General features: G+C 43.4%; 1 protein-coding gene across 3 annotated transcripts in view; it reads right to left on the reverse strand.

Moving 5' to 3' along the window:
• Nucleotides 1-27,887, reverse strand: part of LOC129811528 (rho guanine nucleotide exchange factor TIAM2-like) — a 110,317-nt gene that overhangs the window by 78,204 nt on the left and 4,226 nt on the right. Inside the window, exon 1 of one of the 3 annotated variants that reach the window (XM_055862911.1) lies at nt 3,510-3,670. The exons of the other annotated variants lie outside the window; for them this stretch is intronic. The gene's annotated coding sequence lies outside the window, so the exon portion shown is untranslated. Of the gene's footprint in view, nt 1-3,509; nt 3,671-27,887 lie in introns of those variants that run through there. 3 annotated transcript variants of the gene reach the window in all.

A 27,887-nucleotide genomic window follows, 5' to 3' on the forward strand; every position in this document is an offset into this window, starting at 1 on the left:
ATACAGTTAGAAGTGCTGCCAAGTCAAAGACCTCTAGCTCTGACAGATACAGTTAGAAGAGCTGCCAAGTCAAAGACCTCTAGCTCTGACAGATACAGTTAGAAGTGCTGCCAAGTCAAAGACCTCTAGCTCTGACAGATACAGTTAGAAGTGCTGCCAAGTCAAAGACCTCTAGCTCTGACAGATACAGTTAGAAGAGCTGCCAAGTCAAAGACCTCTAGCTCTGACAGATACAGTTAGAAGTGCTGCCAAGTCAAAGACCTCTAGCTCTGACAGATACAGTTAGAAGTGCTGCCAAGTCAAAGACCTCTAGCTCTGACAGATACAGTTAGAAGAGCTGCCAAGTCAAAGACCTCTAGCTCTGACAGATACAGTTAGAAGTACTGCCAAGTCAAAGACCTCTAGCTCTGACAGATACAGTTAGAAGGGTTGCTAAGTTGAAGCCCTTTGGCAGCTAAAGTTCCCAGGGTTGCCAAGTTAAGGCCAGAGGCCACGTGTCCAAGGTTAAGAGCCAACAGAGGTCATGAGTGCCTGGTCGACTGCAGTTGGCCGCTCCACTAGGCTAATAGTCCCTGGCCTGTCCTCCACAGTGTTCCATGTCTGTGGGAATACCGGAGCATCATCTCTCACGGCCAGGTTTATCATCCATCTGCCATAGTCTCCGCATCAAATCAAAGGTATTTATAAAGCCCTTCTTACATCAGCTGATATATCAAAGTGCTGTACAGAAACCCAGCCTAAAACCCCAAACAGCAAGCAATGCAGGTGTAGAAGCACGGTGGCTAGGAAAAACTCCCAAGAAAGGCATCTAACCCCTCCCAACCGTCTGACTCTCTGATTAGCTTTGACAATGATTGGCCCCTCGAAGCTAAAGAGTTTGAAGCAGGGAAATTGCTCCACGTCGCTCAAAATGAATAAGTAGAAACCAAACAAATCTCTTTAGGAGAAAATAGACAAATTCATCTGGCATGCTCCAGGAGTCACAATGGCTGCTTCCAGTTCCTTTCACTGCTAGTTCTGACACAGAGCCAACTTCTGACTGAGCTTTTCAAACTTGCAGCCTTCCTTTGCCTGAATAAAAGCAAAGGCACAAGCACAATCACATTCTCGTAGACGTCAGCCTTGTGCTGTGGGCTGAACCGGAGCCTTATAATAGTTTTGGGGGAGGGGACCATGTCTTCCTTGACCACAACACTGAACCCCTGCCTGCAGTCCTGTGCCTCTCAATAGCCTCTATGCCATAGGCCATCTGTTCTGGAGCAAAGAGAGCTCACGCTCCCCTATTCTCCGCTAGCACCCTGTGACCTGGTATTCTCCTGCTAATGTCCCTGGATGACTCCTACATCCTCTCTCTGTTTAGTCTGACATCGTGTCTCAGGGATGGAGCCTTGGGCCATGTCAGTGAGGACACACTTCCACAGGGTATAAACACTGCATAGTTGTGTTGTAGAGAGGGTGGGGGGTGTAGTAGTGGGGTGTCTAAATCATGAGCAAACTGCATGTCCTTGTGACACACACACACACACACACACACACACACACACACACACACACACACACACACACACACACACACACACACACACACACACACACACACACACAGCAAAAAGGCCAACAAGGCCAAGTCTATATTTGACAGTACACACTTCACACAGGGTTGCATTTTGAGCCATGTTGAGGCTGTCTGTGAAAAACACTCTTGTCCTTGAAGGTAAACTTGAGGATCAAAGCCTCAAACCCCTTGACACAGCAGTGTGAAACATGGAGCTGGGTTGGGCCATCCCTGGAGGATGCATCCCCAGCACTACAATTCCATGCTAGTGCACTTTTTTACCCGGTAAACTACAGAACCCTGGAGATCAGGAACCACTAGCTGTGCATTTCTGGGCTAGCCATAAGTGGATACTGAACCTTGTAGTAAAAGAAAAATCACACCATGAAATTAAAAATTTGTCTGCATAGCCCTTTCAGTGGAAATGATCAATCCATCAAACACAGAAAGACATCTTGGTTTGGCTTTAATCTGACATTAAGTAAACTAGAACAATAAACAGGTAAAACTATTGTCTCATTAATCATTTAGGTTTCAGGTCTCAAACTTCATTGTTCCCTCAGACCCATAACGTCATCTAGTATTATCATTCATTATCCAGTTCTCCCTGATGTTACCTTCCTTCTAACAAATCAGTACCCAGAGGACTCCTCCCTTATCACTTATCACCTTCCTGTGGCACAGAGCCTCAGCCTAGCCAAATACCTAGCTGACTCTTAAAGGAGCAGTACGGTATAATCTAGCCACAGCTGCTAGAAGCAGTAGAACACTGAGAGTGAGACCCACTTTCACAAGACAAGTCCCCACTGTCTGAGAGTGAGACCCACTTTCACAAGACAAGTCCCCACTGTCTGAGAGTGAGACCCACTTTCACAAGACAAGTCCCCACTGTCTGAGAGTGAGACCCACTTTCACAAGACAAGTCCCCACTGTCTGAGAGTGAGACCCACTTTCACAAGACAAGTCCCCACTGTCTGAGAGTGAGACCCACTTTCACAAGACAAGTCCCCACTGTCTGAGAGTGAGACCCACTTTCACAAGACAAGTCCCCACGGACTGACAACAACAGGAGGTAAACAAAAGTCAATAGACTGTTGTTGTAAGACAGAGATGTTTTCGCCTGATCTCTGTCATTCAGGCTGGATATTACAGAGGATCCTGTGGCCATTCAGTTATGAGGAGGAAATAAAAGGCCATGGATCATAGAGTGAAGGCAATACAGTATATTACAGTATGGTAGATTATACTGTGTTGCCAAAGCCACTGAGCATCAAACTGCTTGTTAGAGTTCTTTGGAATTTTCCATTATAAAGGCCTTCAACGGGCTCTGAACCAAAAATGACATGGCGCCCTATGAGCGATTTACAGAGATATATGTGTTAGCCTTTTCAGAATCAGATAAATGCCAACAGAGTCAAAACATTTCTTAATAATATCCTAAACAATGGAGCACTGATTATACCAAATGTACTGTTGCCAATTTTACCATAGGATCTAAATGATGGGCTATAAGACAGACCAAAAACACCACATTGAGTGTAAAGAATCCATCGTAGTAAACCGCTGCAATAATCAGTCCATCATTCTGCTGTGACTCAATATAAATGCTAACAGTGAAACGTACAGTGAGCTGACAGCGAGGTCTCCTGTGGGAGAAAAGGGTCACCTTTTCACAAAATCAATCTGGCTGGGTTCTATGCTACTATACAGAGCTAGTTAAACACTACAGCAGGGAACATGCCTGTGATTACTGCTAGAACCAACATCCCTAAACATTAGATGCAAAGTTCAAGTCCGCGTGTACACAAAGAAAGCACCAAACACACAGACTTGTCTAAACCTGAACAACTGGATAGAAGACAACCATGGTAAAAAATGTTCTGCTTTATCTTAAATCCTGGAAACAGAAGAAACAAAGGGAAGGATGAAATAGAGAGACAAAAACCTCCCTTACCTCCGTCCAAAGCTTTCATCTAAAAGCTCTTTGAAGAGCAAGCAAGGAGAATCCAGAGCTCTCTGATCTTAAAGTGGATTCAACCAAGTCAGCCTGCCGGTCTTAAAGTGACACAGTCACACACACACTGACTGACTCACACACTGACTGACTCACACACTGACTGAGGCACATGAGGAAACTCCCTCTCCCTCAACCCGGCTTCTAGGCACAGCGAATTGTAATCCTCCAGGGTAACGCGGGGCAACAGAGAGTGGTGAGGAGGAGAGGAAAAAGTGAAAGTGCTCAAGCCAGCCTCACTCACTCTCCAGGTGGAAGTTAGGACCAGATATGTTGTATGTAATATAGGAACTACTACACCCTCAGTGTTGTTTCTGCTGATTTTCCATTGGGCAAAGTGTAGGATGCAGGAGCTTTTTATTTTTATTTTTGAAAGACGTTTTCCATGGGCAATAGATATGATTGGGCAAGACAAGTTGGCGTATGACTCTGCATAATTACTGGGAGGCACCAGGGAATGCTGCTATGGCTGGGACTCTTGCCTGACACAACATACCACAATGATCCCAAGAGAGCACTGTGAGAGAGGACTGTGAGAGAGAGCACTCTGAAGCCAGGCTGAGGAGATCACGACAGACAGACGTTTATTTAACTTTTGTGTAGTATCTATTTCACTTGCTTTGGCAATGTAACCATATGCTTCCTATGCCAATAAAGCCCCTTAACTTCTCTAGGATAGGGGGCAGCATTTTCACATTTGGATGAAAAGCATACCCAAATTCAACTGCCAGCTACTCATCCCCAGAAGATGAGATATGCATATTGTTAGTAGATTTGGATGGAACACACTCTGAAGTTTCTAAAACTGTTTGAATCATGTCTGTGAGTATAACAGAACTTATTTAGCAAGCGAACCCCCGAGGACAAACCATTCAGTTTTTTTTTTTTGAGGTCACTCTCTTTTCAATGGATTTTCATTGGGAATACAGATTTCTAATTGACCTTCTTTGCAGTTCCTACCGCTTCTACTGGATGTCAACAGTCTTTAGAAATTAGTTGAGGGTTTTTCCTTTGTGTAATGAAGAAGTACGGCCATTTTGAATCAGGGTCACTTGTTGTGTACTGTTAGATAGAGGCGCGTGACCAGAAAGCATGCTACAGATTGTTTTAATCCTGTATTGAACACAGATCATCCCGTCTTCAACTTTATCGATTATTTACGTAACAAAATACCTAAAGTTGTATTACAAAAGTAGTTTGAAATGTTTTGGCAAAGTTTACAGGTAACTTTTGAGATATTTTGTAGTCATGTTTCATGAGTTGGAACCGGTGTTTTTCTGGATCAAACGAGCCAAATAAATGGACATTTTGGATATATATAGACGGAATTAATCGAACAAAAGGACCATTTGTGATGTTTATGGGACATTGGAGTGCCAACAACAGAAGCTCGTCAAAGGTATGGCATGAATTATATTTTTATTGCCGCGTTTTGTGTCGCGCCTGCAGGGTTGAAATATGCTTCTCTCTCTTTGTTTACTATGGTGCTAACTCAGATAATAGCATCGTTTGCTTTCGCCAAAAAGACTATTTGAATTCTGACACGTTGGCTGGATTCACAACCAGTGTAGCTTTAATTTGGGTATCTTTCATGTGTGATTTAATGAAAGTTTGATTTTTATAGTAATTTATTTGAAAATGGCGCTCTGCATTTTCACTGGCTTTTGGCCAAGTGAGACAGTAGCGTCCCGCCTAAACTCAGATTTTTGAATATAAATATGAACTTTACCGAACAAAACATACATGTATTGTGTAACATGAAGTCCTATGAGTGTCATCTGATGAAGATCAAAGGTTAGTGATTCATTTTATCTCTATTTCTGCTTTTTGTTACTCCTCTCTTTTGCTGGAAAAATGGCTGTGTTTTTCTGTGGCTATGTACTGACCTAACAATCGTTTGGTGTGCTTTCCCCGTAAATCCTTTTTGAAATCAGACATGTTGGCTGGATTCACAACAAGAGTAGCTTTAATTTAGTGTCTTTCATGTGTGATTTCATGAAAGTTGGATTTTATAGTAATTTATTTGAATTTGGCGCTCTGCATTTTTACTGGCTTTTGGCCAAGTGGGACGTTAGCGTCCCACATATCCCAGAGAAGTTAAATTTAAATTGAGAGAGTGAGAGTGTATAGTAGAGAGAGAAAGCTAGAAAGACTAAGGGCTGGATTAAGAGAGAGCAAAGAGAGCCAGAAGGCCAGATCTGTATCCATTTAAAAAGCTAATTAAGGTGAATGAGAAATGGCACAGAGACACAAGTCCACATGCATTCCCTGGAACTAACGTCTCTGAAACGCAGACCAAATGTTATGCATTCCCTGGAACTAACATCTCTGAAACGCAGACCAAATGTTATGCATTCCCTGGAACTAACGTCTCTGAAACGCAGACCAAATGTTATGCATTCCCTGGAACTAACGTCTCTGAAACGCAGACCAAATGTTATGCATTCCCTGGAACTAACATCTCTAAAACGCAGACCAAATGTTATGCATTCCCTGGAACTAACGTCTCTGAAACGCAGACCAAATGTTATGCATTCCCTGGAACTAACATCTCTGAAACGCAGACCAAATGTTATGCATTCCCTGGAACTAACGTCTCTGAAACGCAGACCAAATGTTATGCATTCCCTGCGGGTCCAAATTGTGACCACCTTTCTAAAAACACACATGCTCCTTTATGGCACATACTAGTGGTTACACAGAACCTTCATTCAAACTGGCCCATTGACAAAGCCACAGCACAGCAGGGCCAGTTTCTGGTATGAAGTATGCCAGACAATTCCAAAAGGTGGTGCTTTTCCCCTCCAGGGTTTTGTGAGTCAGTCCTTTATTTTCTGAGTCCTAATTTAGAGTGAAAATCTGGTGCTCAAAACAAATTCATTGCTTAGATTAAACTGAACAGGATGTGTCAACAAATTGATTTACAGGTAATTAAACTAAACATGTTCATGTTTATCACGAACATTATAAAAGACTGAAACATCTTAAGGGCAGGCAGGTGGCCTAGTGGTTAGAGCGTTGGGCCAGTAACCGAAAGGTTGCTAGATTGAATCTCCGAGCTGACAAGGTCAAATCTGTCGTTCTGCCCCTGAACAAGGCAGTTAACCCACTGTTCCTAGGCCATCAAAGAATATAAGAAGTTAAAACTTCTCTAGGATAGGGGGCAGCATTTTCACGTTTGGATGAAAAGCATACCCAAATTCAACTGCCAGCTACTCATCCCCAGAAGATAAGATATGCATATTATTAGTAGATTTTGATAGAAAACACGCTGAAGTTTCAAAACTGTTTGAATCATGTCTGTGAGTATAACAGAACTTATTTAGCAGGCGAAACCCCGAGGACAAACCATTCAGTTTTTTTTTTTGAGGCCACTCTCTTTTCAATGGGTTTTCATCGGGAATCCAGATTTCTAATTGACCTTCTTTGCAGTTCCTACCACTTCCACTGGATGTCAACAGTCTTTAGAAATTAGTTGAGGGTTTTTCCTTTGTGTAATGAAGAAGTACGGCCATTTTGAATCAGGGTCACTTGTTGTGTACTGTTAGATAGAGGCGCGTGACCAGAAAGCATGCTACAGATTGTTTTAATCCTGTATTGAACACAGATCATCCCGTCTTCAACTTTATTGATTATTTACGTAACAAAATACCTAAAGTTGTATTACAAAAGTAGTTTGAAATGTTTTGGCAAAGTTTACAGGTAACTTTTGAGATATTTTGTAGTCATGTTTCATGAGTTGGAACCGGTGTTTTTCTGGATCAAATGAGCCAAATAAATGGACATTTTGGATATATATCGACGAAATTAATCGAACAAAAGGACCATTTGTGATATTTATGGGACATATTGGAGTGCCAACAGAAGCTCGTCAAAGTTATGGCATGAATTATATTTTTATTGCCGCGTTTTGTGTCGCGCCTGCAGGGTTGAAATATGTTTCTCTCTCTTTGTTTACTATGGTGCTATCCTTAGATAATAGCATCGTTTGCTTTCAACGAAAAGCCTATTTGAATTCTGACATGTTGGCTGGATTCACAACCAGTGTAGCTTTAATTTGGTATCTTTCATGTGTGATTTAATGAAAGTTTGATTTTTATAGTAATTTATTTGAATTTGGTAATCTGCATTTTCACTGGCTTTTGGCCAAGTGGGACGGTAGCGTCCCGCCTATCCCAGAGAGGCCACTGTTCCTAGGCCATCAAAGAAAATAAGAATTGGTTCTTAACTGACTAGCCTAGTTAAATAAAAAAAATACAATTCTTGGGCTGAAAGAAACTACAACAGCACATTGTATAGACTCACATAAAGAGTCACATTTAGAAGCCAAACTATACGGTTGCTTATAAAATGGAAAATAATATATACCTTTTTCTTTCAGATCACATACACCTACTGTACCTGTAATTGCTAGCGCTTATGTGGTTATTCCATGACACAGGTTCCTCCCTGCTCTCTGACCACAGTCAACCTCCAAACCATTTACTTGAGACAAATCCAAATGAATATGAGCGGATTAGTTAAAAGCTTACAAACATAATAATTCAAAGCAATATCCACTACTCATACTTGTAGTTGGTCCATTATCCATGCAGTGCTTGAAGAGTGGATGTAAAAGTATAGCCTGTTCTTGGCCAGCTGCGTGGGCAAATGGAGTCAAGTTCACAATGTTGGCAACAATAAGAACAACATTCAGAGGGTCCAAAACAACATTGTCAGAAGCATAATGGCCTCCGTGGCCTTGTCTGGGAAATCTCAAAAGCTTAACCAACACACACTTTCAGAGGCAGAGAAGCATATATAGATAGATTATTAGATAAAGACAGAGAGACAAAGAAAGAGACAAAGAAAGAGACAGAGAGACAAAGAAAGAGACAGAGAGACAAAGAGACAGAGAGAGAGAGAGAGAGAGAGAGAGAGCACAGTGGCAGAATACCTGAGCACTGTGACTGCCCCAAAATTAAGGAAAGCTTTGACTATGTACAGACTGTGAACATAGCCTTGCTATTGAGAAAGGCCGCCATAGCCTGTCTTCTCTTGAGAGCTAGGTCTGCCTATGTGCACACTGCCCACAAAATGAGGTGGAAACTGAGCTGCACATCCTAACCTCCTGCCAAATGTATGACCAGTCACAACACACATTCAGAAGCATGAAGAAAAGGAAGTGAGAGAGAGAGTGAAAGATGAGAGGTGTTATACATATTCATACAGAGCAGGTGTTGGGTAATTCAATGGAGCGCAATGAATGGACTGACCCTAATTAAGCTCATTTAACAGGCGGAATGAGCTCTGAGGGGCCAGGATCCAATCAGGGGATAATCTCTCTCTCTCTGCCAGGAGTCTCATGTAATATACATCTACATGGCATTTGGGCTGACTCCTACTCAGCACCCTGACAGATAAAGTACTTGAAAGAGCAGAGGCACATTGTAATACATAATGATAGTAATGAACTACATTTATATGGTGCTCTTCACTAACAGGTCAACAAGCCCTTCACATGGCCCTAGCTTTGCGAATGCGAGGCTGGAAAAGTATGAGGGTGGTACAGGGTTCAGAGAGAGTGCAGTGGGGTTGAGGTTTGGTGGGTTTACACACACCTCCCTGATAATACAACCTACGATACCCCTCAACCCCTGATAGCCTCTACCATTCAGTCACCTCCCTGATAATACAACCTACGATACCCCTCAACCCCTGATCGCCTCTACCATTCAGTCACCTCCCTGATAATACAACCTACGATACCCCTCAACCCCTGATAGCCTCTACCATTCAGTCACCTCCCTGATAATACAACCTACGATACCCCTCAACCCCTGATAGCCTCTACCATTCAGTCACCTCCCTCAGTAAGAGAAGACAGAGAACCCACAGGGTCAACCTTTATCACTCCCACACTATTGATATCCATCCTCAGATAGTCAATTTCCCCCTCCACACCTCCCATACCTCTCTATGTTTACCATAGTAAAACCAACACGTGACCATAAAGACGCTGCTCACTTCCACTGCCATCTTGCCCCCATAGACAGACTTTACAATGCACTACTGTGGTCTCCTTGTCCAAACTGATTCATGAACCATCTTTCACCAATTCAGATATCCCAGGAGATATGACATAGTAAAAAGGGAGACACTTCATTTAGGGGATTGTGTAATGGTAGTTCATGAAAATGTGTATGAAATAAATATTGTCTAATCCTCCCTCCATTAATCTGCTTGACACTGAACCCCATGGGACACACCGAAAGATAGTGGAAAGAGAGAGAGATACAGAGAAAGAGAGAGAGAGGAAAGGGAAAAGGGGTAGAGAGAGAAGTTAACTCATCATGCTAATGTAATAACCCAGTGTCTCCCCAACACTTTGACAGATGTATTCTGGTAGCTGGGTGCTGTTTTTAACTTGAAGCCATTTATTATCCAGCTCATATGGGAATAGAGTAGCAACACCCAGCAGGACTGTAATATTCACAACAAAAACTGTGGATGAGAATTACAGCATTTTGAGAGAGGGATGAGGTAGGGAGGGAAGAGATGGCGAGAGAGTGGTGGAATCCAGACACAGCAGGATGTCAGTGATCCAGGGTCAGATGTTAGAGGTCAGAGGGGTGATCCAGGGTCAGATGTTAGAGGTCAGAGGCGTGATCCAGGGTCAGATGTTAGAGGTCAGAGGGGTGATCCAGGGTCAGATGTTAGAGGTCAGAGGGGTGTACTACAAAGCAGCATCAATGAGTCAGCCAGCTAATTTGCCCAAATATTCTGAAAACACAATAAACCAGAAAATCCGTAGTTATTTTTGGTTGTTTATCAAATTTAGCTGGCTATCAATTTGTTTATCAAATTTAGCTGGCATGGAAGTCTCTACTCTATAGATCCAAATCTACAAAAAAATTGAGACTAAATCTCTCTAAAGTGGAAAAAGCATAGAATTCTCTGGGTTTTAGCTATGATCAAAAGGCATCACATTGTCCCTCTCTCTTTAATGCCTTACTGTGAACTCGATTTCTCCTGTTGGCAGTCTGGCAGTTCTCCTCAGTTCTACCAAAGTGGAGGCTGTCAGGCAGTACCACCAGATCGACAGACAGATCAAACACCTTTGTCAAGTTCCCCGTCAGAACCAGCCCCAGTGGAAGCGTTCTACACAGAGTGTCTAGCTCTTTGTATGTCAGAGACGTCTAGCTCCAGAACTACAAGGCAGCCTGAGTGTTTTACTCCCCACTGACAGAGACGTTAACAGACCCAAAGTCAGAGCTGGGAGTAAACAGCACATCTACTGCCATGTTCATTGGAGAGAGAACCCTGTGATCCTTCCAGGAGTGTTACTCTCCATGTTGCATGGCTGCTGTCAGCAGTCTTTGTGTGTGTGCACGTGCATGCGTGCATGCGTGTACCAGAGCGGTAAATGCTGTGAATATGGATTGCATTGAAAATCCACACCTTCAAAGTCGCAGGGATATCAATCAGTGACAGGTAGGTCAGACAACCCTGGCCACAGATCAAAACAAGCTGTGAGTGTGTGTGTGAAAAGTTTTCCTTGCACAGGTTTAACCCCCAAAACAACCTTTCTCTGTCCATTAGGCAGCTTAATGAGCACTGGAGCTGATGGAATGTTGATGTGCACCTGCCGTTTTTCCAGCAGTGCGACAGATGACACTCTCAGACGCTCAGAGGAGAAGCGGCAACATGTTTTACTCTAATAATCTGTGGGTTGTAAAATACACACTTTCATCTGCAGCAGGAGTATTCAACTCTTAAAATGTCAGTTAGCTTAAATCAAAACCATAATCTCTCTCAGGTCTTTTGTTCAAGGCTCTCCATTGGCAGTCCACTCCGGCAGAGATGTGGGCCCTGGGGGCAGAGGTTTATGTCTCAGATGATCTGACATCCCTCCCATGGGAAAACAGCCGAGCAACAGGCTCTGACTGCCAGAGAACCAGATAAGAGTCTGGCGGGTCCCAGGGAAACGGGTCCCCACCCAGCACTGTGGGTCCAGCCCAGGAAGACAAAGCATAGCCGCCAATCATGCCAGTTTCCTCCTCAACAGGGAGAAAGTGAGATACATAGAGTGAAACAGAGACTGCAGCAGATTTTCACACCTGTCAGGTCAGTTTTTCTTCAAATCCTCAAGGTCAATGCTTTAAATATATGCAGCCGTATCCCCAGCCCCCACAACCATCCCTCTGCAACCCCCTCTATTCCCTCCTATACTGTCACACATGAGTGGTGTGCTGGTGGGGGTGTCTAAAGTGTGTCTTTAAATTGAATCAGATTGACTGGGTGTCCTGTGTATGCTGCACGGTCATCTGTCACCTCCTCTGGTGTGAGAGAGACTATTACAATCAATCAGCTCACTCACTCATTAACATAGTGGTGTGTACCCTACAGCAGCACACAGGCTAGGAGATAGATCACAGAGCCATGGTGATCCATCAGACACATTTACCAAAGGAGAACAAAAACAGGTCAGGGAGACACTGGAGAGGTCAATATAGTCACTGGAGGATTCACTAACAATGATTGAGAGAATCTGAAATTGACTGGATACACACCGAGGTGATTATAACACACATACTGATATAGGAATGCACATACATACATCGTTATCATTGTGTTCACCATCCTATAATATAAAGAGATATAAAACGATAAATTCGCAAATCAATTAATTGACGGCTTGAAAGACAATGTTAATCGTTACGAGTGTATCAGGCTTAAGTTAAGTTAGTGTAATACGTTATCAATAAACTGCTCCTCATTTATCTGGGCTAGCAGGGCAGACCACCGAGCCTTTGTCCCAGCAGAGAGCCAGCCACACCGGCTCACAATGGTGCAGGGATGTCCAAAGACTGCAGATGCTGTCTCTCTCTGTGTGTGTGTGTGTGTGTGTGTGTGTGTGTGTGTGTGTGTGTGTGTGTGTGTGTGTGTGTGTGTGTGTGTGTGTGTGTGTGTAGCTCATCCCTCACTGCCAGAGAAATTCATTATCCCCTCTACATTCTTGACACCAGGGGGTTGCCCTTGCGGTCTTCCCCATAGTAACTGCCTCTCTCCGAGCTGAGAGCAGCACCCGTTACCCTGGACCCAGTTTTACACATCCAGACCAGGGCCTAGAACCATCCCTGAGAAGGTTTGGCAGCATGCGGGGCTGTGGGACTAAAAGCCTGGAGGACAAGTTGACGTTAATGATGATGAGTTAACTGTTCCAGCTCCACTGTACCAAGAGGATCCAAATGTTACCGATATGGCTCCAGTTGGCGGGTTTCGGTTCTCCTTTTTATGGAAAGGCATCACCATTCTGGTTCCAAATAGAGCCAAAGTCAAGTCACACAGACAATGAATCACTCAATTCACTCTTTGATCCAATTTGTGACCACTGGCTAGATCGTAGGGTCCCCAGAGGCACCAGGTTATATGACAGGTAAACACCAGCAGATTGTGTATAATTGAATTGAATGAATCAAAAATGTGAATTGATAAATATATGAATAAAAATGAAAAGTAGGGCAAAGGCAATGACAGAGTCAAAGTCCCAGAACCTGCCATGTCTGCATTACGTTGTCACAGCCGCACATGTTTATGTAGTGATAACTGTGGCTGTTCCACATGCATGTAATGTAACACACTTCATGTGACCTTGGAGGGGGCTAGGCTGTAGCTAGATGGCTGGCTGGATAGACACGCTCAGGGTCTACATCAGAGGCATGTAAACAAAAGGCCCTTTACAACATAAACCATCCATCAGGACTAATCTAAGCTGTTTAGATAGCATGCCATGACGTGCTGAACCTGGTCTATACCACTAGTGGAATACACACACCCGAAATGAGTAGACGTCATACAGTAATACAGTGTAAACATAACTCTGTACCACCCAGGAGCCAGCCAGAGACACAGAAAGGTAATGTACATCTCCACTGTAGCTGAGTTTCTGATTCAAATAACCAGGTTGGTTCTTAGAAGCACAACTTACACACCCTTTAAAAATAAAAAAAATCACATACCAGATAGGTGTAGTGAAATGTGTTGTTTTACAGGGTCAACCATAGTAGTACGGCGCCCCTGGAGCAAATTAGGGTTAAGGGCCTTGCTCAAGGGAATATCGACAGATATATATATATATGATCTGAAAGCATCAATTCAAATCCTCTTTCAGCAGCTTTTGACTCATAAAATCGCTGTGTAGACTAGACTGCAACAATGAGAGTCCATTGAGTGAGCGAGCTTTACAGACGTGTTAAATGAGGACATATGGAAAGTTAAACACAATCAATGAAACAGAGTGCCTTGTTTGTTCACCAAGGCAATTGATCAAACTCATTTAGTTAAAGCCTAAAGGCCAGAATGGACCACAGCAATGAGATCAGTTTACTAAAGAGTTGGACATTCCTCTTTGCTAAAAGACCTGGTGGGCAGAGCTTATCATTCTAAATGTTAAACTTTCTACATACCAGGCTTATGCTATATTGAATTCAAAGTCCAGTACCTACACCTGGTAGATAGGTACAGGCGGTACTACAGGCATAGGATAGAAATGTGCCACTCTACCTGATCAGCAATGTGAACATATTTATGGTATAGAATGTGTGTTAGCCAGAGGCTTCATAGACTGAAGAATTCTGCTGACCACACAAGAGCCATCTCTAAAGAGCCTCTCTCTGAAGGTAAGGGGTTACCCTGCCTGCAAAAACTCTAGTCTTCACACACCAACGGATGGACACACACATTCTGTATTATGGAGAATTTTCGATCACACATTGCCAAAGGTTAAGACGAATGCTATCGCACTCCATTGACAAGCTGATAACTGATAGCAGAGCTGAGTGTGTGTGGCTGAGATCACTCATCTAGACAGCAGATGCTCCCTGTCCAACCAGCAACACAGATTACTTACAAGAACTGTGTCACAGTAATCATGCAATGTTATTTACTGTTGTGTGCGTGGTATTCCTCAGGCTTGTCTTCTATCCAATTGGAAACACATTTTGTCTCCCAGGTGTTTCAGTCCACAGGAATTTCATAAAACCAATCCAAAGAGGTAAGGCTAAAATTAAAGGATGTTTCACTGTTGAATTATCACTTCCAATGTAGGCCTATGGGTATTTATTAAAAAATATAGCTGCTAGACGGCAAACCAGCACTGGGCTTGACTTAGGGGTTGAAAGGGAAAATAAGCAGGGGAAACAGACAGTTGAAAACAATAAAAACAGTTTCTGGTTATTATGGACAAGGCACATGCACTGAGCTGATTTGAATTAAAATCACAGTCAAACAAATATATGCAAAACAAACTCTTTCACACTCTCAACAGAACCATTACAAATGTCATTTAAAAATGGACAACAATGCAGCTGGCAAAGCTAATGCAGGACCAGACTGGCACCTCAGCTAGGGGGTAAGCACTAGCAGCTGTGCCACATGTGCAGCCTTTTACTGACGTGATTGAATTAAAGCTGATGCCAAGCCCATTATTAACCCATCCAAGAAGAGCCCAAAGAATGTCAATGAGACCCAGGCTCGTTAGGCTATCATGCAAGGACTCGGACAAGAAAACACACCAATTTCACACAGGGGTTGAATACTACGGCACAATGGAGCATTTAGAGGACAGCAAAATAAAATATCGGCCAGTCATAAATACCAATTTATAGATATTAGGAATTGGGTTTTGGTATTACTGTGCGCTCGCAGATGCAGCATGGAGAGGGCCTGGCCTGTGGTCCCGTAGAGCAGCTGTAATGGACAGGCAGATGCTTCAGCCAGTGAAGGTCACAGGGGTCAAAATGATCCTTTATGAGAACACAAGCGGAGTATTTATTCCGTGCCTTCATTCCTTAAATCTGGGGGGGGGGGGGGCTTAGGGAAAATAGAGAGGGCTATTTAACCCCCTCAGGCAAATGCCCTGATGATACAAAACACATTCTGTTTGGCTCCTCACTGGTGGTGTGTGTGTGCGTGTGTGCGAGAGACCCCCTCTCTACCTCCAGGTTGTATGCCTTTAGACTAGCCTATAGCGTGTTCTGTCATCCAGTCTTAGACTGACTCCGGAGAGGGGAAAAAGCTTTGCCACCAAGTTGGAAAATGACAGGAAAGCACAGGAAATAAGGACATTTGACATCACTAGAAAAGCATACAGACTGTCAATCAGACAACAGTTGCACAGTCCAACTCTGCCAGTTATCCTGGACAGACAGACATACTGTGGTATGCCTGCAATATCTAAAGTAAAGAATGAATGCATTTAGGAGTTTCTCCGTGTTGATAAATGTGTGGTCGTCTGATGCAAGGCATGTTGAGTGAGTGAGCGCTTACTGTGAAATTGTAGTGTGCGTGTGTTATAAATATGTAAGCACAGTTATGGCAAAGCTAACAGTCCAGACACATGGCAGGGAGGGGGAGAGTAGAGTATGGAAGCTTGTTAAAATACTCTTGTAAAACCCAGTGGGATTAGCTGTGAGAAGCCTGTGGCGCTATAGGATAGCATAATTAGCAGAAACAGGCAGGTCTCTGACATTAAACCCCCCCACTTACGAAGAACAACTCTCATGGACTTTCTCGTCGCCATGTCAGACCTAGCCATCTGGTGTGTAATACTCTGAGGGTATTAACATGGCTTCTATTAACCAAGACCAGAAGGTCCTCCATTAAGAACCTTCTCTCTCATCAAACCATCAGACCTCCATTAGATGAAGGTAATACACTGATAGAGACACTGCCCACAAAATGAGGTGGAAACTATGCTGCACTTCCTCACCTCCTGCCAAATGTATGACCATATTAGACACATATTTTCCTCAGATTACACAGACCCACAAAGAATTCGAAAACAAATCCAATTTCGATAAACTCCCATATGTATTGGGTGAAACACCAGTGTGCAATCACAGCAGCAACATTTATTTTCCCTTTTGTACTTTAACTATTTGCACATCATTACAACAATGTATAGACATAATGACATTTGAAGTCTTTATTCTTTTGTGAGTGTTAAATTTACTACATATTTATTATTTATCTATTTCACTTGCTTTGGCAATGTAAACATGTTTCCCAGGCCAAAAAAGCCCCTTACATGTAAATTAATTGAAATTGAGAGAGAGAGAGAGAGAGAGAGAGAGCGAGAGCAGGGGAATGAAGGCAGTAGAAGACAAACCAGAGAGAAAGTAATAACAGCAGTAATCTATAATGTTTGCTTTGGACTGAGGCTACACTGTAAGGAAACCGCAGTTCCTGGCTTTTCGCTGCACTGTTATTATCGGTAAATAGACATGGATATGAACCTATTTACTGTCAAATATCATTATTAGTATAAAAAAAGAACCACAAGTTTTCAGCGAGGCTGATCTCTCCACACGAGCTGCTAATCAGAAAGCCTGCTGCTTTCCCTCAGTGTCTTGCCCAGCCCAGCCTTGTACTACCCAACCCAGCCCAGCCCAGCCTTGTACTGCCCAACCCAGCCCAGCCCAGCCTTGTACTGCCCAACCCAGCCCAGCCTTGTACTACCCAACCCAGCCCAGCCCAGCCTTGTACTGCCCAACCCAGCCCAGCCCAGCCTTGTACTGCCCAACCCAGCCCAGCCCAGCCTTGTACTGCCCAACCCAGCCCAGCCCAGCCTTGTACTGCCCAACCCAGCCCAGCCCAGCCTTGTACTGCCCAACCCAGCCCAGCCTTGTACTGCCCAACCCAGCCCAGCCTTGTACTGCCCAACCCAGCCCAGCCTTGTACTGCCCAACCCAGCCCAGCCTTGTACTGCCCAACCCAGCCCAGCCCAGCCTTGTACTGCCCAACCCAGCCCAGCCCAGCCTTGTACTGCCCAACCCAGCCCAGCCCAGCCTTGTACTGCCCAACCCAGCCCAGCCCAGCCTTGTACTGCCCAACCCAGCCCAGCCTTGTACTGCCCAACCCAGCCCAGCCTTGTACTGCCCAACCCAGCCCAGCCCAGCCTTGTACTGCCCAACCCAGCCCAGCCCAGCCTTGTACTGCCCAACCCAGCCCAGCCTTGTACTGCCCAACCCAGCCCAGCCTTGTACTGCCCAACCCAGCCCAGCCTTGTACTGCCCAACCCAGCCCAGCCTTGTACTGCCCAACCCAGCCCAGCCTTGTACTGCCCAACCCAGCCCAGCCTTGTACTGCCCAACCCAGCCCAGCCTTGTACTGCCCAACCCAGCCCAGCCTTGTACTGCCCAACCCAGCCCAGCCTTGTACTGCCCAACCCAGCCCAGCCTTGTACTGCCCAACCCAGCCCAGCCCAGCCTTGTACTACCCAACCCAGCCCAGCCCAGCCTTGTACTGCCCAACCCAGCCCAGCCTTGTACTGCCCAACCCAGCCCAACCCAGCCCAACCCAGCCCAGCTCTGACCTGCCCAACCTTATCCTACTGGAAACAAACAGCCAGGCTAAAGTAGCCCTCAGGAGTCAGACTATAGCCAGACTAAGGTTGGTTTCAGAATGACTAAGAGGGACAAAAATAATACCTAATGGAATCATTCTATCATAATAAGACTCAGCAGAAATAAGCATTGGATGTCAGATAACTGGGGAAAACTGCCATTTAAAAGCTGTGCTAACTCTGCATTATATATAGACTACTGAAGCTCAAGCTAAGATTGACAGAAACAAGCCAATGACAACACATTACTGCCTGGGCTTAGCTATATTCACTTAAATGAAGACTTGCTACACCTAGTACTGTAAGACAATCATGCGTCTTCTCTCCCAGACACAGTTGTTCCAATTGGCTGACTGAGTGACATCAGGCGTTTGAGTCAGAGAGGGTATGCTCCATTAATCATAAAACTGTGAATAAATCATTTTTCACAGGAGTCGTTGAGTCACATTCAGGACAGTGTGAAGATAAGATGAAGGCTTCACTGGTAAACATTCTACTTTTCATTCACAAACACATCTGGATTGCACTGCAGTGGAGGAAACTTTATTGGTAAAAGATGACAAGTGCTGAGGGTATGAAACACAAAGAATCACAAAAGGAAAGAACTCAGGAAGATAGATAATGACTGTAGTTGGCAATGGGGTTTCCATTGAGAAGTGGAGGATAGAGGAGACATCAACCACAGTCATAAGGGGCAGCAGGTAGCCTAGTGGTTAGAGCGTTGGACTAGTAACCGAAAGGTTGCAAGATCAAATCCCCGAGCTGACAGGGTAAAGATTTGTTGTTCTGCCCCTGAACAACATAGTAAGTGAACAGTGCCTTGTTCAGGGGCAGAACAGATTTTTACCTTGTCAGCTCGGGGATCTGATCTTGGGATAATGGAATACGTACTGTCCAACTATACACCAATATTTCAGAACAATAGATTTTTACCTTGTGTGTTTGTGAATGAAAAGTAGAATGTTTACCAGTGAAGCGTTCATCTTATCCTCAGGTTAAGAACAAATTCTTATTTTCAAATCCCTGAGCTGACAAGGTAAAAATCTGTTGTTCTGTCCCTGAACAAGGGAGCCTTGTTGTTCAGTGAACAGTGGGCTAACTGCCTTGTTCAGGGGCAGGACAACAGATTTTTACCTTGTCAGCTCGGGGATTTGAAAATAAGAATTTGTTCTTAACTGACTTGCCTAGTTAAATAAAGGTAAAATAAAATAAAAAATATGGCCGTGACAGCCGTTGCATCTACATAGGAGACGTTTATGGGAGGCCACAGGTTTATACACACAGTTCCTACTATTCAGTTGGGTGGAATGCAGTTAAAAGCAGTGCCACATAACATGTGCTCAAACATTCATCTCTATACCACTTCGGAAGAGAGGATATCTCTCTATATAAAAAAAAAACACACTCAGTCACACACTTCTCCAATGGCAAGCAGTTGTTTCTTTGTACACAGGATATGATTTTTTTTCCCCTTTCGCCTGTGACTCAGTCCTTCCTTTCCCCAAGAGAGGCAGTCTAAACTGAAGGCACCGTGCCCTCGCACATTCCCCCCTTCCAGACTGGCCCATCTGGAGCTGCCAACAAAGGGCCTGTTGAGTGAGGACCAAACCACGAGAGACAGTGGGGGGTGAGAGAGATGACCCGTAGTCACTAATCCTAAGGGGGAGCAGAGTGTCAGGCCGGGGCAGAGAGGGGACATTACATCACAAATGTATGGACAATTCCAACTGCAAGGTTCTGAGAGAGAGGCGAGCATTCTGCTCTTGAAAAGGGACAGTGGCTGGGCAGAGTCTCTAAAGAAGGCTGCCTCTTAGCTCTCATACCTTTAACATTAGGATTGTGCAGCTGCAGATTAGGAGCCAGCGTATCAAATGACAGCTGAATGTCGACAGACAGGAATAGCCTGGGATATACCGTACTGTCCAACTATACACCATACATGCACCAGTTACTTACTGTTAGTGTTCACTCTGTCTCCTCAACAGTGGTTGTTTTCCATCTTTACTGTACTCCCATGCAGTGTTCATTTATGGAGGTAAAGCTTCAGAAATAAATCACAGGCTTTATATCTAAAGGAACTGGCACAAAGTGGAGCCGTCACTCCTTAAACAGTGGCACAGCAGTGAACCATCTCTGGCTAGACTACACATTTCTTTTAAATATGGCATTTAGAATGGAAGTGCTTGGCTGTCTGTGATGACCTCATTTAGGGGTATGAGATTCATGAATATTGCACCAATGGCCGGGTCAGTCATGATCAGAGTAGGTCTAAGCTAAAAAGACGCTTGAGAGGAGTTCCCACATCTGTTTTTCAAGGGGAAACAGAAGTTAGGTTGAAAATACTGTATCCCCAAAACATCAGTTTTGTTTCCGAACCCAGAGAGAGTGCAGTAAGCCTAACACCAAGGCTCAGCACAGTCCTCCACTGCTACTGGACACCAACAGGAGGGGCACCTGCCAATGATCATATTTACCCAGTTGATCTGTTTAAAAGGTAGCACCCTTCCCAACTCTTTATCTGAAACACAAACCATTGAGAGCCATTAATTGCATGAGAACAATTCCTCTGGGAGCTGAAATGAAGCAGAATACAATATCAGCAGGTGAACTGTGTGCACTGCAGGGTGCAGACTGAAATATATTCTGTGTCACACAATAGCACTCAAAGTAATCAAGGAGAAAATCTGACTCCACTTATCCAGACATTCTCCTAGCTCAGCTGGTACAGACCCATTTATTCCTGGAGAGGAATGAACTGAATGTTTTCCCTCCACACCGATCACTGTTGATAAAATAAACCTAGCCGAGACTGGGACAGTCAGGGTGGTATGGATGTATGGAGAACCAGACAGCCATGTCCTGCTGTCCAGGGACCAGTGGTTCAGAGTAAATTGGTCTTATGTAACGATTCTAGAAAAGGCCAGCCTTAATGGAGTGTTCTGGCCTGGGTGTAGAGTGTCTAATCAAAAACGCATCTTTTGACCAATGGGTAAAATTATGTTAATTGTGTAGATTCTCCTCTAATAAAACCAATGGTCCAAACTTCATGTCTCTATCATAATCCGTTCAAATGTTATTGGAGTTTTCACCCTTGTAGGGTAACTAAATCAATTGAGGTCAGAGAAAAAGTGGTCAAAAATCACGTTGAGTCAGCTAGGCTGGATGCTGTGTGAGAATTAATGCTTACTGACAGGCTCAACTCGTCATCTTTCTTCTCGAATCCAGAGGACATAAAACAATATAGAGGTAAGCTAGTTAGACACGTAGTATTTTCAAATTGTAGCTTTCATATTAATGTGTAATTCCTGTTCTTTTTCAAAGATTTCTCACAAAAACAAGTGTATTTCTGTGAAATGTCAACGGAGCACTGAGCATAATACAAGCTTATTTTCAAAACCTTTTACATTTAATTCAGCTGGTGTCGTGTTAATTTTGCTTTCTGCAACCTGTGGAAACAATTTTGCAGACGACCACCACAACAACATAAAATCCTCAAAAGTTGCTGCGAGAGCTTGGTGCTTATTATTGGATGTATTAGGTTACGAAATCTGACTTTTTGGATAAAATGTTAATGATATGTTAGAGAAAAGACCCCACTGAAAGATTCAGAAGACGAAGAATCATACTCGTCTTGGTAAAATGTATTTTGTAACTTAAGGAAGTTAAATTTCATCACATTCTGGGCAGAGTAGTTAAACACCCTACTGGGTGAACCGTGAGTAGAAGAGAAACACTATTGGACTGTGGTGAGAAACAGAACTGGTCTCCTCTGATATCCGGAGGGCACAGACAAACACACCCATACAAATACACTTTTTCTTTTTTACTGGCCGCCACATGACCCCTTCCCTTATCCTAGGGTTCCAGAGGAATACAGAGATGGAAATAGATACAGAGATGGAAATAGCTTCTGTTTCCCATTAATGTCTCGACATTTCTAACAGTATGTTTTTGTGTTTGTAAGCCAAAGCAAACTAAACTAGCCATTTATGCAGTAATTTTACCCGAAGGTCCTCCAATGCTAAACAGGTTCTCCTACAGCAGCTGAGGCCTTCGCGCCAAAGCAGCCTTAAAGATGGCATCTCTCCAGGGATCATGACTTGGAAACATTTTGCTATTTCATAAAAATCTAATCGAGCTCATTCAGGGTTTGGATGCCAGGGTTCCTGGTGACCTAGAGCAATCAAGGCCTTCACTGTTTACATTGGTCTGACTCCAAATGAGTGAACCAACATGACAAAGCCTGAAGCTGAGGGGGAAAAAAGAGTTTCTCTCACTCCTGCATCAAACTAGGCTCCTAATTTGAGTGAGAGAGAGCAGCATTAATGAGGCTGAAAATGCATCTCACAATCCACATGAGTGCTGCTACAGCCAAGCTCTCAGTCAGTCAGTCTCCACAGCACTTCACATCTCCCAGAAAAATAGAACCATTGAGCTGGAGACTCTGTAGGCTGTTCTGCATGGTAGGTGACTGACAAAACAAAATAAAAGGCTTATCATTAACCCACAACAGCAGCCCTACACATGACATTTTACTGTGGTCTGTTTTGTTACTAGGAGGTAGCGCCTGCTCGTAGCCCTGATTGTAGAGAGAAGGTAGGGTGAGTTGGAGATGAGGCATTGAAGCCCCACTGATGAGCAGGTGGGAGGAGAAGTGCACCCTGAACTGCATCCATCACAGAGAACAATATTGGACAACACATGGTGCCTAATAAAGCACTTCAGCCAATAGCGTCCCAGCTGAGCTGTATTTACTCTTCCAATAGAGGTAGACGGTCACTGAGGCCTGATGGCTAGTGGAGGGTTGGGCTATATCAATCACAATTACAATTGTTGCGCTTGGCTGGTGAAGTAGTTTTTGTCACAGAGATAGGCTGCACTATGGCAACTACCACTGACTTTTCTCAACCCGTCTGGACTAGTGGTCGCATTTGTACATATCCCTGACACACACATACATGCAGTCACATTCACATCTAAACACACAAACAAAGACAAGTACACATGTGCACCTGGCACTGATAGGTACAGTTGAAGTCGGAAGTTTACATACACCTTAGCCAAAGACATTTAAACTCAGTTTTTCACAATTCCTGACATTTAATCCTAGTAAAAATTCCCTGTTTTAGGTAAATTAGGATCACCACTTTATTTTAAGAATGTGAAATGTCAGAATAATAGTAGAGAGAATTATTTCATTCAGCTTTTATTTCTTTCATCACATTCCCAGTGGGTCAGAAGTTTATGTAAACTCAATTAGTATTTGGTAGCATTGCCTTTAAATTGTTTAACTTGAGTCAGACGTTTTGGGTAGCCTTCCAAGCTTCCCACAATACGTTGTGTGAATTTTGGCCCATTCCCCCTGATAGAGCTGGTGTAACTGAGTCGAGTTTGTAGGCCTCCTTGCTCACACACGCTTTTTCAGTTCTGCCCACAAATGTTCTATAGGATTGAGGTCAGGGCTCTGTGATGGCCACTCCAATACCTTGACTTTGTTGTCCTTTAGCCATTTTGCCACAACTTTGGAAGTATGCTTGGAAGACTCATTTGCGACCAAGCTTTAACTTCCTGACTGATGTCTTGAGATGTTGCGTCAATATATCCACATAATTTTCCTACCTCGTGATGCCATCTATTTTGTGAAGTGAACCAGTCCCTCCTGCAGCAAAGCACTCCCACAACATGATGCTGCCATCCCCGTGCTTCACGGTTGGGATGGTGTTCTTCAGCTTGCAGGCCTCCTCCTTTTTCCTCCAAACATAACTATAATCATTATGGCCAAACAGTTCTATTTTGTTTAATTAGACCAGAGGACATTTCTCCAAAAAGTACGATCTTTGTCCCCATGTGCAGTTGCAAACCGTAGTCTGGCTTTTTCATGGCGGTTTTGGAACAGTGGCTTCTTCCTTGCTGAGCGGCCTTTCAGGTTATGTGGATATAGGACTCGTTTTACTGTGGATATAGAAACTTTTGTACCTGTTTCCTCCAGCATCTTCACAAGGTCCTTTGCTGTTCTTCTGGGACTGATTTGCACTTTTTGCACCAAAGTACGTTGATCTCTAGGAGACAGAAACGCGTCTCCTTCCTGAGTGGTATGACTGCTGTGTGGTCCCATGGTGTTTATACTTGCGTACTATTGTTTGTACAGATGAATGTGGTACCTTCAAGCATTAGGAAATTGCTCCCAAGGATGAACCAGACTTGTGGAAGTCTACAATTTTTTTCCTGAGGTCTTGGCTGATTTCCCCATGATGTCAAGCAAAGAGGCACTGAGGTGAAGGTAGGCCTTGAAATACATCCACAGCTACACCTTCAATTGACTCAAATAATGTCAATTAGCCTATCAGAAGCTTCTAAAGCAATGACATAATTTTCTGGAATTTTCCAAGTTAGGCACAGTTAACTTAGTGTATGCAAACTTCTGACCCACTGGAATTGTGATACAGCGAATTAAGTTAAATAATCTGTCTGTAAACAATTGTTGGAAAAATTACTTGTCATGCACAAAGTAGATGTCCTAACTGACTTGCCAAAACTATAGTTTGTTAACAAGAAATTTGTGGAGTGGTTGAAAAACGAGTTTTAATCACTCCAACATACATGTATTTAAACTTCCGACTTCAACTGTAGATGCATGCTCCCTGGTTAGTGTTTATGCTCCTCATTACACCCTGGATCCCCTGAGAGATGAGTGTGCTGACAGGATGAGCATTGATACAGGAAGAGGAACACAAGGCACCCCTGTGGCTGTTACCTGTAGCCCTCAGGCTGTCATAACATTACAGATGTATTGCGTCCTGGTTGGTCGATCCCTGAAGTACAATACCCCTATTCCATTGTTACCATGGGAGCTGCCCATGTAGGGGCTCAGCCATAACTGCAGCTTGTAGGCCTATATCATCCTCAAGTCCTGCTGCTGAGGCTGGATATGCGGCTTTTACCAGACTCATAAATGACACCTTATTTCACATATATTGCACTGTAGTTACATTAGCTGCCAATTAATAGCTGCAGTCTACAGCCTTGGCATTGTATTTAGCGATGATCTACCTGAGTTTTGATGAGCTCTAGTCCTGCTTTTAGTGCATCACACACACAGAGTAAATCTCCACTCCATGACAGAACACTCTCTCTCTCTCCGTAATCTTCCATCTTCTGCATGATAAATCTCGATCTGCGAGCTTATTTGGCACATCGCTTACATGCTCACCTTCATTTAATCTTAATTTCCCCAAACAAACCACATGGATGAACCTTGAAACGTGACCCGCAAGAAACACAATTCAATTTGAACCAACACATTAATCTCCTCAAAGGCTTCAATTTATAGCCGTTTAGTGTCAGCCTGAACATGAATAGACCATGGGCTTCCATCTGTTCAGCTGAACACCAGTCCCACCAACCAACACTTATGTTTGTTTAGTAAAGGATCAAATACTGGGACAGATTGCTACTTTTTGGTGCACGAGACCCGATCCGGGAGCCGAGCAGGTCAGGATCCAGAACTCTAGATAATCATATCAGGTCTGACCCAGACCCGTGACATTGTCATGGGTCTCGGGTATGTATAATTTTAACAGACTTGTCTGGAAAGACCAGTATAGATCGGAACGCAACTGCTGCAGTAGAGGGAGAGAGAAATTGTATCATTCATGCCGCTGCTCTTGCTTTTCATGAGTGAAGCGTGTAAGCTTGTTGTTGTTGGCCAATCATAAGTCATAAAACCAGCAATAGGCTAAATTCATAGAGCCGCCGTGCGTGGCAAAAGTTAGGAGATATCTAATCAATGGCATATGGAATTAAAATTACAGAATTAAAATGTTAAGGAAAGGATCAAGTGACAACAGGTAGGCTGCTACTTAATATTCTGAATGGAGATGTAACTTTAGGATGAGAAGGCGCATGCACTGGAGCCTCAATTAGCCTAGCTAGCTAATGTTAGAGTCTCCCGGTTTGATGCAGTTAAGTCAGGTACTACGTAAACATATTTGATGATAAATAACCTATTGGTCTACTATAGTGCGAGTTGGCTTGGTTGGTTGCCATCTCTCCCTCCCTACTCCCTGTGTCACTTGCTCCCAGTGCGGCCCTTCCCCCACCTACTAGAACTGAGTCTCTCCCACTTGCGCTTTATCAGCTCCAGTTAATAAAGTAGGTTAAAAAAATACTTTTCTGCTGCTTCCCTCACTCAGATCAGGTCTGGATCCGACCAGGTCTAAATGGAAGGGGTCTAGTTGTCCTCGGATCCATTTGTAACAGGTCTCTATATTTAAAAAAAAATTGGGTCTGGGTGGGAAAGCCTCAGCTCCATTTCAGAACAGAAGACTTCTACCACAGGTGAAGACCTCTACCACAGACCCCCCCACACCAATCCCACCCAAACAACCAGTATACAGTATAAGCGCTTTATGTCTGACAAGCAGTATGGAGCTGCTGCTTGGAGTATTGCTTCGTCATCCTTTTTAATGTATTCCCTGTGAATATGGTTATGTTTCTTCCCCATTCAGATAAAGTAGCCATTGAAGTCTCTTGCATTATTTACCATAAATTAGTGGGAAAGTACCCCATTTCACCCACTAGATGCCATTGTTCCTGCTACTTTTATCCACTTTGCTGGTCTCCTGTTTATTAAACGGATCACAACATTTTCTTTGCAACTTTGGGTAGAAAACTAATAACTTTTGCTTGTTATCTAAATAAATTGTGCTGTCATCCTCATAATTTAAGCCAGTCCTCCATGAAAGCCATTCAGTTTGTCCTTCTCTTAGGCTTCATTTTTCCCCAGGAAACAGCCCTGTTTTACCCCTTTAAAAAAAAGTATGGATTAGTTAGACCATTCCTGGTGAACAAGCAAACCATTAGGCTACAGCAGTTCTAATGGTTTCAATGTTATGTTATGTTTTCTTATCGTCTTGAATGGTAAAAGTCCCAACACACTGTTTACTGTTGCGTAATGGTAATGGGTTCGGTTTAATGGTAAATGTCACTAATCACATACAGGTGTTTTCTAATCATTTTATTTAAAAAACATATGACTACAATGCAATGGTTTACAATTGTATTATTAGAGTTGTCGCAACAATTTAAATCAAATCACATTATATTGGTCACATACACATGTTTAGCAGATGTTATTGCGAGTGTAGCGAAATGCTTGTGCTTCTAACTCTGACAGTGCAGTAATATCTAACAGTTTCACTACATATACCCAAAATACACGTAAATCAAGGAATGGATTAAGAATATATATATATATATATATATATACACGTCAGAGCGGCATTTCAGTCACTAGTTCTGGGCTGTAGGAAAAGTCTTCATATGAAAATTGCACCATGTGGATTGCCCTCTCAGAGAGCTATAATTTTTTTGACTTTTCAAGGAGTTGGGTTGAAGCATTCCTAAGAGAAGGTCAAACTGAATTGCTTTCATGGAGGACTGTCTTGACCACACAATTTACCACATCATGTATTTTCATAATGGGCAAAAGCTATTGGTTTTCTACCCAAAGTTGCAAACAAAATGTTGTGATCCATTTAATAAACACAATAGACCAGCAAAATGGATTAAAGGGTGCTGTGGCAGTAGCATGAACAGTGGCATCTAGTGGGTGGTACTTTCACACTAATTCATGGTAAATAATGGTAAATAATGCATTGCAACTTCAATTATTAATTTCTCTAAACAGGGAGGAAAATACATCACCAGATTCTCAGGAAATACATTAAAGGATGTATAAGCAATAGTCCAAGCTGCAGCTTACGTGTCAGAAATATAGAAGTGATACTGTATACTGGTTGTTGGGATGGGAATGGTGTTGGGGGGTCCGTGTGTTTCTTTTGACCATTTTATTGGATTCCTCATGGCTTACTCTATGGTAGGACGAAGTTTGGTCTTAATTGGAAGTTGGCTACTATATTGTTGAAAATTAT

The sequence above is a fragment of the Salvelinus fontinalis genome, chromosome 15 (assembly GCF_029448725.1).
Source record: "Salvelinus fontinalis isolate EN_2023a chromosome 15, ASM2944872v1, whole genome shotgun sequence".
Taxonomy (NCBI): domain Eukaryota; kingdom Metazoa; phylum Chordata; class Actinopteri; order Salmoniformes; family Salmonidae; genus Salvelinus; species Salvelinus fontinalis.